The 13,022-nt window shown below is 40.5% G+C and overlaps 1 long non-coding RNA gene across 1 annotated transcript in view; it reads left to right on the top strand.

The window, feature by feature from the left end:
- The window catches only part of LOC138569170 (uncharacterized), a 62,047-nt gene that overhangs the window by 9,576 nt on the left and 39,449 nt on the right, over positions 1-13,022 (top strand). The window lies entirely within an intron of this gene.

The raw sequence follows: 13,022 nt of genomic DNA, 5'->3' as shown, positions 1-13,022 counted from the left end.
CCTGCACCACCCATACAGTCCAAACTGCACCACCAGGAAGTAATGTTCCGACGTTGACCTTGGATTGGTCTTTACTCATGCATGTGACTATGAACTGGTCACGCTTAAATCCACAACACACTGCAGGCACTAGTCTAGAGCCAATGACCCAACCTGTGATAGTCAATAACGCGGACATTGGTGCTTTGACTACATTAGGATCTCACTCTATGCGTTGCTCACTTTTTACAAATGTATATATGCACTAACTGCTTGATTTTGAATTTTCATGCAAAACATGTCGGTTTAATACAGCTGTCTCTCTGTATTGTATGTATATATTTGTATGTTTACTGTCCGGGAATGCACTCAACATTGTAAATTGTGTACTCTCATGCTAATATGCTTTATCATTGCCTGTTGAAGATTTATTCGTCAGTCATTTGATAATCTAGCAAATAAAAAGCGGTCACTAAGACAACCGCTGATTCATACGAACACATGTGGAATGGTTCATATGTATGTGATAGTGGAGTGCAACTTAATTAATGTGGCACTGCCTTGCCAATTGACTTGAATCTTCAGGACTGTGGTGGGGTTCTTTCATTTTCCAGGCTAACTCGGTTGTAGCCACCCTTCATTGAAAATAATACATATGAAAATCATAAGTGTGTTTCAAATATTGTGTATGGGAAGACCATACCCTCTGTTTCCTCAATCTAGGTTAGCTTGGCAGGCGGTCAAGACTAAGTCTCAGGAGAGGTAATAGTGATAGGAAGCCCACAATGAGCACACACCGCTTTAGACAATCCATATTTGTATTGTCGACAGGACCAATAGATACACGTAAACTTTAGTTATGCGAAAATAGTTACCACACGCAATATGCTACTATACAAGATGTATTCAATATGTTTCATAATGCGACAAATGAGGAAAACCCAGCCACATCCTGTACAACGAAGGGTTCGTTAACACGCTAGGAGCATTAGACAATTGTTGGGGTTGTTCCCTAACTTTCTAGTCCAGCCCTGAGAAGTGGGTAGCTGTTTACTCCACATTGCAGTAGTGCGTGAAAGCCGGTGAAGCAAAAGGCGGGTCTTCTTGGGAAGGCTGTAGCAAGTCAGGAAGAGGCCTGAGGCAATGAAGAATTGGTTCCCACTATTAGAGTAGGATTTGCCCTTGGCGGCAGATCAGTTTTCAAAAGGTGACAATAGCTGGGGAGCGCAGGCTAACCCAGCCAACATCGAATACCTTTATGGGATATTTGTGCGTAAAAGGTATCGGTTGTGCCGGCCCGAAACCATCAAGTCATGCAAGGGCTTGATCCATGTAGCCAACTGGAACCATGGGATATATTGTATGTCTGTAATGACATCCCTTTTACCCCTTTTCCATTATACTTTCATCAAACATCTTGTCGACGGGATGCACCTCCACTTTGTACATATTTAAAACATATACCTTATTGTAACAACTTATTGCTTCTGCTACTGGGAGGATATTAGGACAGATTTTTTGAAGTCCAAATAAGGGCTTAGTAAAAACATTCAATTGAGGCAGTCCGATACTCCAATCTTAGTATAATGCTCTACCACCTGAGTTCAGGGTAGCGTAGACCGAGCAGCCAGGCTTGTTTTAGGAGGGAGAGGGCTGTAGAATCAGTAAAAATGAAATTGTAATACATATGGTCCAAAGAAACATTATGTATTGTAAAAATAAATGGTTTATTTAAATATGAGTAGGGCCATATACACTTTGGGGGGGAAATAAGTACCGTCACATTTTATAAAAACACCACGCTATGCTTGAATGTACAGACCAAAGCATATAACCTTATTATGAAAACCTAACCGGAGTTCTTGGGAAGTCAAAACCAATAGATACTTTTAGATTTAGATTACTTTCAGTAATACCTTGTACCATGACACTCTGCAAGAAATCACAATCATATCAACTGGACAATATATTTTTCTGGTCTAGTGAAACTCAGATACTAGGCACAGTATAAACCTATAACTCTGATTCAGGATAAGTTATTCTAGGGGAGTTGGACCATGGGGTGTAATATTCAATTACAGTAGCTTTTCAGTTCACAGATTAAGGGAAGCAATAAGTACTTATTTTAGGATAACACAGTTGCCCTCAAGGGTAGTAGAACCGATACTATGAGCAACTGAAAGGCAGGTGTAACCTAAGACTCTGTGTCTGTCTAAAACAGACCAGGAAAAGTAAAACCCAGTGTTTCACTTTGTGACTGTGAATGACCCACAATTATTCTAGGTAGGTAAAACCTATGGCAGACCTTTTCTGGACAGGCTAACAGCAAGTCAGGGGACGCAAAACCCAGTTGGGGAACAATTATACAATTATCCTTACAGGAATAATAAAGTGTATACTACAGGAATAATAAAACCAACAGCATTACTTTTGTGGAAGAGGCACAGCCAATTCACAGGCGAGCAAAATAACCCTATATATACTTTCCAGAATGGCAGATAATTTCTAAGGTAAGTAAACTAACCATTTATATACTTTGCAGAAAGGTAAGTCCATCATTTCTTATGTGAAGAAAGTTTGAATCCTCTAATGGAAGTCTAGGTAAGCCTTTCACATCAGTAAAAACGTTCAACAAATTACTGTCACCAGCCATTAATGGTAGGTTTGTCCGTGTAACGTAGATGTTACATTTATTTCAAATGAGAAAGGGGATACTTGGTATCATCCCAGCACTCCACTTAAGGTTGGGGATGCTGGTCTCACTTAATAAAATGTAAAAGGGATCCAAAGATCCTTTCGACCCTCGGGAACTGTAGTTCTGTCAAGGTTAGCCAGAGAAAGTTAAAAGTGGAGCCCCTAGGGAAACCTAGCAACAACAGGCACTTCTTGCCAAAAAGGTATCAAAGAAGATACATTTGAAAACACACTATGGAGAGCCCAAAATATCACACCCATGAAAAGGGTAAAATATTCAGTGAGTTTGGAGAAAGGTTCCCACTCCGAGGTATAAGAAAAAAGAATCCACCAGTAAAGCTAAAAGTTTTGTGGTTGACACAGGTCAGGAAGATTTAATTACTATGAAAATCTTACCTAATCGGCGCAAGTGCCATGGATTACATGTGTGCATGGGGGTTTGGGTCTAGCAGAGGGTTTCACAGACACCCAGCCTCAGTGTACCTTTCACAGTTGGGGAAATATCCATTCATATATCAGTCTTTCTCCCACCCCAATGGGCAGTGCAGCACTGAAGTGATAGGGCAATTCTCTTCTGAAAATGAGTACCAATAGCAATCCCAGACACTTGTCTTGTCTTCTAGACAGAGGAAAAGCAGCATAAATGAAGGAAAGGTAAAGGATATACATTAATGCGGTTACCAGACAAATGGTCGAAAAAAATTGGTCGACCAGACAAATGGTCGAACCAATTTGGTCGAAAACCAAATGGTCGAATATCTTTTTTAAAATTATTTTCACCTTTTTTTTTTTTTTTTTTTTTTTTTTGGGGGGGGGGGTCCCCCTCCCTTACCCCCTTTTTTTTCTAAAAACCCATTTTTTGTAAAAAACGAAAACCTGAAAAATAAATATATAATTAAAAAAAAAATTGACCATTTGGTTGTCGACCAAATGTCATTCAACCAGTTTTAGGTCGACCAAATGTCTGGACACCCATTAATGCATCATAACCCCGATTTATAGCGGCGTAAATAAATACTTTTTAATACATTAGCTAGCATTGAAATTGCAAATGTAATACCATTAGATATGTCCAAACATTGGGGGGAAAATATACATTTTTTAATTGTGAGCATATTTTGAAGACCGCTACAAATCCTTTACGTCTGGAAGTCAACCTTTCAACAAGTTCTGATTTTTGAGGACAAGGATCGTTTGTAATGTTTTGTGGGTCTATACGATGAGTATGCATGGCCAAACCCAGTCAATGTCGGATCTTTCATACATTTAAAATCGATGTCTTGGTATATTGGCTTGTCCACCCATTGTTTGCTTCATTTTGTAAAGGCCATGAGGTAACGAAGCATCCTGAATGTTACTGCAGTTTTCGCTTGCTCCCTCCCAACGTTCTTGTTGTGCGCAAGTACAGCTAGTCTGGTTCTGGCCTTCATACCGTCTATGCCTAAAAGTAACCTTTTGGGCCTGTACTTTAAGCACATATTATGGGACACCTCCAAATCTCCAGTATGACTGAATTCGGTGAGTCCCTTCAGGTCTCTTGAAAGCGTTTATCACACAATCTTCTCAAGTGCTTTGTGTGGAGAAAAACATGGCACCAACCATTTCTTCTTGCGTTCCTGCTCCTTCGATAAAGGTCCATGGGCACGTTCGTGGAAATGTTGTGTTTCTGTCCATGAGTGTTCGTTGGAACAATGATGCATCAATGATCGCCATTTTTCAAGTAGAATTTCTAAAGCTCCATCACAAGTTTTGGAGCTCACCCAAAGACGGTTGCTGGTAGACTGACACCACTTTAAAAGGTTTTCCGAACCCTTTTTTTGACGAGCGGCTGTATGATTGATTTGGCTACGTGCCATATATCAAATTGATGCCAAATGTTTGGCAACTGCTCTTGCGTGACCTTGTTTATTGAAACGTGCCTGTCAGTGGCTATCGGGTCTATTTGCAGTCCCCTGGATTCCAGATGTTAGATGAATTTAATGAAACCATGTTTCTCCATGGCCACAGACGATGTACATTCGGAGATCTGCACGATGACCGAATGTACTTTTTTATTTTTGATTTACTTTCCAGGTCTTGAAAGTGGTAAGTGCAGTACTTAGCGGAAAATCCTGGACTATTATAAGGGCTTAGTAAAGCTAGCCTGGCACGTTTGCCAGAGAATGTACTGTCCATTGACATCTGTTCGAGTTTCCAGGCATGACTAATGGTGGGGAATAAGAATGCCCCCTGATGTTTTGTAATACTGGGTTTTAGCATTGATCTCCAGTCCCACAAATTGACAGAACTGGAAATCTTACTGAAAGTCGATCGCTGAACAGTAAAGCTGCTGAACAAAGTAAATTTCCTGCAGACACTTTGCCGAGCATCGATTGAGCACGCGATGAAAATGTGTTATGGAGGTGGACACAGCTGATCTGGATTTTCAGGTTGGTGCCTTGTAATACACGAGAGAAATTCACCAATGGCTCCCCGCATACGTTCCTTCTGAATTTATGATCACATTTAATCATTTGTACAATCTCTAGCAGGCAGCAGTCGAATACAATGTATTTTTGTTCCTTTAATAGCCAATCGTCCTACAGTACTGTATTTTGTGATGCTTGTGGACAATTCTCCCAAACTAGGCAAACTGAAGTTGAGATATTGAACAAATTCCTCAGATTGCGTTGAAGCTTCAGCCTCTGTTAGTTCAGGCTGTGATATCTCCGCATGAATTGGAGAAACTGGTAACAATGAGTGTGTGTTAGGTGGAACATTTTTACAAGGTGTGTCAAAGGGCCTGCGAGCAATTACAAATGCATCTTCATTGTCTTCAGTTTCATCTGGGCAATTTTGCACAAAGTAGCAATGGTCCATGGTAACTTGGTGCGGATGGCAGGTGAGATTCCATTCTTTTTCCTGCCGCTGGACAAATGCATCACAAGTCTGAATATGGACTATACCACGCTGTGCCTCAAATAGTATTTGCTACATTGTGAAATGAGTTTGGCAAGCGACATCTTTGGTTTCAGTTGTCTAAGACTTTATACTCCCCTTCCTTGTGCGCCTTGAACAGATTCATAGATACTAAATGTATAGCACACATACAGAAGATACGATTTTCAAACTAATTATTATATGACTGAAACGTCCGATTAAAACCTATCCAATAGCAACTGGTCTGTACTTTAACCTTGTTTTCTTAATTCGCTTAGAAACAGTGGCCTTGTTTGCTGACGGCAACATCAAGCTGAAAAAAGAGCGTTTTTATATGGTTTAAATTAAGTATATTTCTTTTCGACTCAAAACAAGCATATGTATAATTCTACAGACAGAACCATCTTGACGGACTTCAAAACATTACAACAATATATAAAAATGGATTCCCAATCCAATGTGACGGTCAATTGTATTTCATATTTGGTTATGTATACATCTGGTCTATGTGCCTCTTCTAATTCGACATCATAAAGTTAAATGTCAATCGAACTGAAGTGTAAAATCTTGCATCACACTGAGTGAGAACCTTCTACTATAATATTTGTTGTTGCAACACAAATAGAACATTCGTATGAACATACACTCGAACTTTGTAAGTGATTTGGTCATGATATACATTTCTGATTTCACCTGATAACCTTCCGAGATGACACATGGACACGATCTAAGATCACCTTGCAAAACACAGTGATTATAATGTTGCCTTCAAAGTAGTTTGCTTTGTAATGTTTCCTTTTCAAATCTATTCTGCGTTAGGGAGGAAAGGTAATGATAGAACCAAAATCAGAAAAGTTTGATACCGTAAAAGGTTACATGCTATTCAGTCCCAAAGTAGATACTTTGAAGAATTTACTTTCATTTTAGCAAGGAAACTGTAAGTACGTATCCCTCATACTCTGGACCTGTTGCAAAGGAGAAAGTGATTGTAGTTGAACTTCCAGCATCCCACTATAACGTAGTACTTGTTTTAATACGATGAAAAGGCTAAATGAAACTGAAAAAATTAGATTGACGATCGTAGATACAGAGAGACACCCATACATGCCTCTTTGTGTAAAAAACCAATACTATACATAATCATTTTCAAAATGTTGAAATTCCGAGCATAACACATGCATGTATTCGCATATAAAGGACTAGTAAAATATAATGCTAGGCTAGTGAGGTTGATGTTGAATCCGGAAAAGCAATTGATGCAGAATCTTGCTCCTTTATTTTCAGTACAGTGTCAAAGATAAATTAGTATTAGAAATGTGGCCATATCCAACGCTCTAAAATATCACTTTGTGCAAGTCGGTAGGGCTCACCATTGGGATACTAGACGTGGCAGTGGTTTCGTCACAGGTGGGGGTCTGTGCTTCCATCCGTGTGCTCTATGTAAAGAGGGACATGTCAACCAACACATTTTGAAATCCTTAAGCGACTTTTAAAGGGCACTATGGAAGTTTTAAATAAGGGTCACATTTCACTGATTTCTTCGAGGGTCCCGAAAGCGGGGATAAAGTATACTAAAGTGAAACATTTCAAAATTCGGGTGACTCTTGTAACTATGGAAACTTGAGTAATACAGCATTGATGGCAATACCGTTCAGGAAGTTACCTTTTCAATATATTATTTTAAATAAATCAAGAGATCATAGACAATGCATATTTATACAGACCACTGTCCTACACACCAACAAATTCATCGTCCACTACTCACCTGAGCCAGCGTGTGGCGAAATTGAGTCAGAATTGCATTGGGAAGCAATTCACAAAGAATTGGTGGTCGACCTTTTTTTGTGTACTTTGATTGTTCGTACATATCGTTGGTAAAGTGTAGGCTGCAGATGCAGAATCGATTGGCCCTCACGTATCCCAAGACATCCTGTCCTCTACTTTCAATCTCATCCACTAGAGAATTGCAATTTGTAATCCATCTTCTTATTAAATCACTGTTCTTTAGGAATACATGCAGGTCTATGACCTGTGTTTTGGCATGGCTCACAGAAGGGCAACCGATAACGATGCATGAAGGCATTCTTGACAAGTCTGTAAGGATCTGTATAAAAAAATATAATTATTACAAGTAATACTGTATGAATGTGAATAAAGCAAGTATTAGACAGCTTTGTATGTAAATTCTTGTTTTAAAGAAAGAAAACCTGTGTAACCTAGTGGAATTAACACAGCAATAACTTCCTTACAGAATTGATTGTTATACCGCAAATCGTAACGTATTACTCGTCCATTGAATGAACTTTCAAGCATCAAAAGAAAACATGCTTTCAAACATGGATCACACAAAATGTGATTCTATTACAATGCACAGTGATGCAATGTGCTATTTACCGAGATCAAAATGCATCAAACATTCGATAATGGTGAAGTCTTTGAGATAAATGAATATTAGACTACTGGGTACATTAGCTGGAAATCGATAGAAACTTTCAAAGCAGCGACCAATGAACATAGAGAAGCAAATGGGTGAGATCCTTAATTGGATGAGCAAATGAGCCGATACAGCAAGCGGGGGAACAAGTAGCTGTGTAACAGTTATTGGGGGAACAGGTAGCTCGATGACTATATACCTTGTAGATTGCAGGGATGTTCTCCTGGTAAATGTCAAGGTGTTTATAAAGGCTTAGAAAAGTGGGTGTGTATGTGTGACCTGTTCATTGACACCCACTCAGCCTCGATGCCAATGTTTCACATCTGCCATACCCAACCACCCAGCCCCGTTGCGAGCGCACAGGCATAGGTCTTTTATTATTTTTGTTTTTTATGAAGTGGGCGCGTTTTGGCCCATGTGTGCCAGTTTGATGAGTTACTTCAATATGTGGCTGGTAGCAGTGAATACTGTTGCTGAAAATATATATTTTTTAAATGCACAATTTGCATCACCTTTTTATCAAATGAGTCGCCTTTAAGTAATATTCAAACTGTGTTCCGAAAAAAAAAAAAAAATGAATAGTGACTTCGAACTGTGTGCCACGTTTTCATTGGTGCTCGAGACAAACTTGTGGCCCAGTAGGACCCTGTTCATAGGTGCCAACTGCCTTTGATACTGGAGGGGAGAATGGAGGTGCATGAGGCGAGTGCAAAAGGCCTGAACACTGCAGAAGGGACACAAACATATGTTGATTTCTGAGACTGGGTCTTGAAGAGGGGAGTCGGGAGACACTGGGTCTGGCCTGGCCATGTGGAAAACGGCTATCGCAGAATATGGGACGTATTATTTTAGGATAGTCGCAGCCACATCAGCATGGCGTGGAGGCATGGGGACACACACGTAGTCAACAAGATAGGCGGTTGGAAATCGCATTGTTTCACAAGATGTAGAAGACCAGAGCTAACACAAGCAATATCTTTTAATAGATAAGAGAAATCCTACAAATCTGCATGTATCGTGGGACATTCCTTTGTGGGTAGTACAGGAAAGTGGACCGAAGAGTCAAGAAGCAAACTCCCATTTAAAAACAGAATCACATCCTGATGGGAGCAGTCTATTCTGACCCAGAGCGTTTCCACAAAAATGGAACACACCTATTACTAAATGGGATGGAATTATTCCATACATGAAACATCCTAGCAACAAGGGGGTGTGAATAGAGCTTTAGGAGAGCAAGGGTCTTTTGGGTGAACCTGAGTGAACCTGGACCCACCCAGGTGTGGGGGCATGGGCCTGGAAGGAAGCTGCCAGCAAGTGCAAGAGTGCTCGCCAGACAAGATGTAGGTCCCCCAACACACGAACCTGAGAGCTCACAATGTGGGCAGTCGGAGAGCTAAGGAGGGCCAGTTCCTATTTCACGGTCCAAGTGCCCAAAAAGTACAGAACTATAACGCTGCACACCTGTTGATTTGTTGTGACATGCACACAATAATCTTGTTTGCTTTATCATTGTTATGTTTACCACAAATGGCCAGAGGTGGAGAGAGACGCCAGCTGTGTGAGACAACGTGATACAGCCTGAGACAGACGGCGCAAAAGCTGAAACCTGGAAAGAGCGGAAAATAAAAAAGAAAAGACACAGTGCGCTTTGTGTTTGTCTATTGTAGAAAAATAGATAGGAGGTACATGGCATAAAGGAAGGATTGGACGACTTTGCTCAAGCCTAACAGTAGAGAGTAAGACCGCAGAAGCTGCTAGCATACACTACCATTAGGAACCGGATCTACAATAAGATCAGGGGAAGAGCACGGAGATTGTTCCAAGAAAGTATCCGGTAGCCAGCTAACCAGGCCACCATAACAGAACAACTTGTCTAAAGGTGACAGACCAAGAAGATAATAAAAGAAGAAGTGAATAAGATTGAGTTATCCTTTTGATGGTTGGACCTCATGGAATGGACCTCATTGATAGTGGATCCTTAGAAATAATTCTAAAAGAAGACATACATAATTGTACATCGAAATTAAATGTGGTATAAAAAAGTTTTTACCCCTGAAGAATTTCCTAGTGAGTTGTATGAAAGTGTGTAAGGAATGAAACATGTCGGGTATGGTTTGAATGCAGTATGAAAGTAAGCATGGGTGGTATGAATACAGAGTGAAATGTTTTATGGACTGGGATGCACTTCTCTATGAGAGAGGGGAGCAAACAACCGATCCCTATGAAATTTGTATCTCAAAAAAAGTGTTAAAGAATGAATTACTACATGTTATTAGATGTGCATAGTGAAATTGTAAATGATTGAGATGTGTGTGTGTTTAACAATTGTATAGAGAAGTCCTACAATTATAGAAAAGAAAATTGTAAAAAAGTGTTTTATTAACAATGTGTTTAAAAAACAATAAATACATATTTTTGATACAAACTGGTGTGGTATATGACAATATAATGACTATAAATCATATGTAAGAGGTACAAAATCAAAAATGGATAGTGGGGAAGCAAGTGACCCTATAAACATAGTGTATTGTTTAATCAAAAGTTTGATGGAGGGCTGTTTATAAGTGGTCGGTAAAAAAGTACCTCCAGTCTCTTCTAGTTTTATTGTATGTTTAACACAAGCCACATACTTATATTGCCAACACAAAAACAAAGAGTCTGCATAATTGTGTATGATGCGTAATGTATATTTTCAATGCTACAAAGAGTCTAGCTGCTCAACAACTTCTGTGACCTTGAGTGTCCACACCCACCCAGCTGCCTTGTGAGTTCATGGTCTTAGGTGCGGACTGCCATTGATACTGGGGAGTGAAGGAGCGAGGGAAGGGGGATGGATGGACTTGAACAGGGGAGTCTGGAGACACTGCTTCTGGGGATGCCATCTGGACAGTGGTCACCGTGCAGAAGATCCCTTTGAGGTGCACATGGTGTTTGGCAATTTGAGTTTTGCAGTCCGCCAAGCCCCCTATGGAGAGCATGTCATAGATGTGAACTGTCATTGATACTGGAGGGGTCGTGGATGGGTATGAGGCGAGCGCAAAAGTCCCCGTACACTGCTGAAGGGACACAAACTTATGTTGATTGCTGGGGCGGGGTCTTGAAGAGGGGAGTGATCCCTTTGAGTTTCACATGGAGTTAGGCACCTTTGCCGTTCCCACCCACCCAATACCGCACGGGGGGATGGATGGGGAAGAGGTGAGCGCAAAAGGGCCCCAACCATTCTTTCATGACCTTCATAGACGATTGACCGTGTTCTTGACTGGCTGAAAAATTCAAACCGCTATTCGTATATGCTCATTTGTATTTTATCTAATTTGGTGATGATGGCACAAACAAAATACAAATTGTATACTTAATGTTGCAGCACAACCGCGTACTGTCCACTGTCATTGGGGAATTTGGCGCAAATGGCTCGAACAACACAGGCGGGTATTGCTTGTCTAACGTGGAATCCAAGTTTCCCATAAAGCCACCATGTAAAATAACTGTAGGCCACAAGCCTGTACCACCTGTGAAAGAGAAACATAAATATTTTAATTGAACAAACCTGATGTGTACCACCTTACTTGAAAATGCATCCTAAATTCTATGGCATAGTTGCTCTTAGAAAAGAAAAAATGTACTTGGGCTTTGAAGTATCGACACATTACAAAAGTGAACACCCATTCTAGCCAGAACGGCTTGGGCCAAATATTGTTTTTTAGTAGAAAGTGAAACGCACGTAAGCGATAAACTCTGCTTTACGATAAGCGAGAGAAATGTATTCAATTTACAGACTAAATGAATTTGTCAGTGATCGATCAAAGTTACGACAATATAGGAGAAAAACATGAAATGTTGGTCGTCTCAGTGGTCAAAATGACATCACATCTAGAGTATACTTACTTGTTACTTTGATTGCGAGGGCAAACTGTTGTGCGAAGTTTGTGTATAAGCACCATCATAAACCTCAACACAGACCTTGTGATGCAGGCTGCCCTGATGTCATGCAGCTCGGTAACGCATAGCGGCGGTGTGTCTTCTTCACCTATGTAGACCAAGCATACAGAGTTTTCTTGGCAGCAGCCGTTCTCCACCTCGGTTGGCATGACCTCGCAATGATTGCAGGTACACCAAGTGGAAATGTCTTCCATGCAACTAGACTCAGGCTCATGCTCCAGTGATTCATCTTCCCAACTATTGTCCGATTTCCTGTTTCCGCTTCTTTCTCTTTCCATCCGTACCCTACTCAAAATACTCCGGCTCGTACTGGTAGGGCTGTATTGTTGCCATTATACGACTTATATTTAAATAAAATGCAAGCAACAATTTAAATCGGTTCTACAAGTGTAAGTACCTGTTCGCAACGGCTTCGTACTAGGAAGATAGATGAACACAGCAGAAACGAGTCACAGGCGATCTAAAGTAAATACAGTGAAACGATTGAAAAAGGAACTCCAATGTTGTCTGATCTGAAAGGGTCTGTTTATACTTGTTGAGGAAAGAGGCATCCTGGCATTTCCATGTAGACAAGTCAAAAGCTTGCGCACAGAGAACGTTGACACGAGACGTGCATTGACGTTGTGAAAAGGGGCGTAAGCATCTAGGGATTTCAATTTGAGGGGTGGGAGATCTGTATTCTTGCCTCGAGCGTACTTGAACTAAGGGCAATGCATCAACGGATAAGATTAGCACAAGATGGTCGCGCCAAAGCCGCTTTTTTCGCATGTGTAAAAGTGAGGAAAACTAAGGTAAGATGCATAGGAAACCTATTTTTAAGATCGATTGAAGTATGCTTAAAAATACATGCCTGAACGATCTGGACAATACAATTATTGAGCAAACTTCCCCTTTAGCCCACTGCGCTTTGGTGCAAAGTTTACATTCATGCGCAGTATGAACTTTCATCCATACCAATAACGTCCTGTGGAATATTTATTGTTTTGGTATTTTTCCTCCCCAGTCATGAATTCTGTTAAAGAAATGTACCGTTGTATAACGTTTTTGGCTGGACTCT

The sequence above is a fragment of the Ambystoma mexicanum genome, chromosome 2q (genome assembly GCF_040938575.1).
Source record: "Ambystoma mexicanum isolate Mex_15411 chromosome 2q, UKY_AmexF1_1, whole genome shotgun sequence".
NCBI classification, from domain to species: domain Eukaryota; kingdom Metazoa; phylum Chordata; class Amphibia; order Caudata; family Ambystomatidae; genus Ambystoma; species Ambystoma mexicanum.
The sequence above is the reverse complement of the archived record's forward strand: the minus strand, read 5'-3'. Positions and strand labels throughout refer to the sequence as shown.